Source organism: Diadema antillarum, unplaced genomic scaffold (assembly GCF_040938485.1).
Source record: "Diadema antillarum isolate AM-2024a unplaced genomic scaffold, OU_Dant_1.0 scf00000112, whole genome shotgun sequence".
Taxonomy (NCBI): Eukaryota; Metazoa; Echinodermata; class Echinoidea; order Diadematoida; family Diadematidae; genus Diadema; species Diadema antillarum.
Window position 1 is genome coordinate 3,154,069 of NW_027271001.1, and position 3,117 is coordinate 3,157,185.

The following is a 3,117-nucleotide window of genomic DNA, read 5'->3' on the forward strand; positions in this document are numbered from 1 at the left end:
TTTGGTCCGATGTTTCTCCACAGGCGAAAAGGATAACAATGACTTTGGTTATTGCCTTATCGGGGTCATTCAAACAATGTCGCGATTTAAATCGCCATTCGTACCTTAAATATTTTCAAGAAATATCTGCAGTGTGTAATCTTAGTCAATTTCGGGATGAATAATCATATACGTGTTGGATGCTGAGTATTTGCCAAAATCAGATACTGTTGATGACTCTTTCGTCGCTTAATAGCTGTTTCGCTCTTCTTCCAACAATTTTCCGAAGAGATAGCCAACATGTCTGAGGAATTGTCTCGAAAATCAACAAGCTTCACATTTTCCCAAACGCTGAAGACTTTAAAGTTGACGCATGGTTTCTACCTCGACTAGTGTCACAAGACGGATGTGCGAATTGCAAGCCGCTAATGTTATCCACAGCCTATGATGACCGAAATAAACAGACGCACACCACATACACACACTTAAGTGACAGGGTGTGTGTGCCGCGGAGCAAACCTGCTTCCATCAGTCGTAGATCGTGAACTACTGGCTGCCTTCGCAATGTCCTGAGCTTTTTGATGCGTGTCGCGTAGGTGTTTTTCCAGTCGTTTTGTGTTATTTGTAAGACAATTTGTAGAGAAGCCTAACAGCTGACTGTGCTGTAACACCTTAGTAAAGGTAGGTTCAAAGCGCTGTTATGACAGCAACAAATGAACAAATGAACATTTGACGGAGAACATTACCCATACTGATTACTGAAATCATGTATTTTTACACATTTATACACGTGCGTATTCACATTATATGCATTTAATCATTCTTTATGTATGTGTGTATGTGTATTTTTGTGTGTGCTTTCCGCTTATTTTTGTACGAATTTATATACCTATATTCGTGTAAATGTGTTTCTGTAAACAATAATACATTTCAATAGAGGGTATAGAGAAGTCATCCTCGTGAGCAAAACAGCAAGGAATACAATTCTCTGTTGTACTGGAAAACGCACTTTATGAAATGATTATACCTTCTCGTATCGGTGTAGATCAAAGGAGTCATTGAACCTAGACAACTTCAACTTCCACGGAAAGAATCATAAGTTACTTGATAGTCGATCATTAAATTCATTACCGACTTTACGTTCATGCCACTGTAAATTTGATCAAATAGTGGTTTTAACTGCACACAAGATGGCAGAGTATACCATCGCACTATCCCCTGCTCACATAAACTCATAAGCTGTTGAAGTCGACGTTAAAGACCAGACAGGAGAGATTCGAATTCAGTTGGCTTTGATAAATATGGAAAAATTTGACAAAGAGAATGGGTGATCTTTCATTAAAATCGAACTTAGAGAATAATGAGAAGCGGATGTTTATTCAATGTTCGTTTTCGGTAATATCAAAAACACTATCAGCCTCACTGCTGTTTTTCACTGAGTCCGTTTGTCTGTTCATCGGTTACAGAAGCATAAGAGTACGCATAATACAAAACGGTGGTTCTGGTGACAAGCACACATTATGTTCATACAAACTAATCAGGTGAAGTTGACCTGTTATAAATTCACAGCACAAAAATCCATGCGTGCATTAGAATTATTGTAAAAACCATGTTTTTAGTCGATATTTCACTGAAAACAACTTTTCCTCCATAAGTCATTTCACTGCTCAGGTCAATTCAAGACAAGAAAGACTTGAGGTGAAAAAAAAAATGTAATGCAGACTTGTAGTTAGGTAATGGAGAGATCTGTAAGACTATTGCATTATCACTGTCTTTTATTTTCCTATGAGGTTAACAATTGTCTTTGGATTGGAATCGCACTTTGATATTTTGATTATCACCAAAGAAGGGAAACCATGGATGCTACTTTCACCGACGTCCTTCTACCTAACATTGTCTCAAATGTTTATGGTAGCTGACGAAACTTTATGTTGCACTTGACTTCCTTGTCTATCTTTAAAACAAGTTTTTTCTAGATTGGGTCATCTCCTTTGTATTTTTGGTAACCTCTCTATCAGCAGCAATTATTAGAATTTGCATTGACATCAAGTTTAAGCTTGCCTGTGCATCAGTGTGGTTTTTTTTTTGTCTGCGTGTGTGAGTTTTGTTTTCGATTGGTATTTTAAGACTAATCTTTTCAGTTTTATTTCAAGAAATAAAACAAGCCATGATGCTTCTATTTGTACTATCTAACGTCTTTCTTTTGTGCTTTCCATTTATTTCTTAAATATATCGAGAGATTAGCGCTTTGGGGTTTCTTGAAGTACATAATGTTTCCCAATGGAGTCGATCAGTCGGTATGGTGTTTACTTAGTCTCACGCAGTCGCCTCACAGACACACTCTACGAGTTTTGTCACGTCACAGACGCGATCTTCGAGTCTTGTCATCCGTGTAGAATATCACACAAAGATCAAAGTTTTAATATTTTCACAAATTCCGAGTAGTTTACATAGTGTATCTAATGCGGAGGCAAATTTACCCAAACACTCTCGTGCTATGAACAATAATTATCGAAGTTCCTACCAACAAGACTACGAGACATGCCAGCGCATACTCAAGGCAAGTTTTCACCTCTTGAGTAGATGTAATCACAGCTTACCGCTTCTTGATCTGCAAAGAATCTACACGTTTGCCTTTAAGGTCAACTAATCACTCAGCTGGTAAGAACGGACGCAGTCTACCGTATAGTTATCAAGATGCAAATGTCGCTAGCCTTTTGCCAAGTCTAATTTCTGTCCTATTTCATTCAGTTTCTTGTTACCAAAGAAGTCTATATTTACGTACGAAAGATAGAAACCCCTCCTGAAATAATTCTGTTTAATCCCTTGGTTATTTGTGGCTGATCCAGGGATATTTTTTCTTTCAGGTCAGTTCAGTTTACTTTATTTTCATTTTTCTCAAAAATAGACAATTCTTTCTGGTAACACAAAATACATATAACATGCACAAAACACATCTCACAAAAAACATTAAAAGCATTACATTATGCCATCATGCTGTTACATTGCTGATGTAAATTAGCAGAGAGAGGGAGAGAGAGAGAGAGAGAGAGAGAGAGAGAAGTACAACGAAACCTAAAGGAAGCTAGAGCTCGGAGGAATTGTCAGTTTCCAAAAGGAAATACGAGTAACACTTAG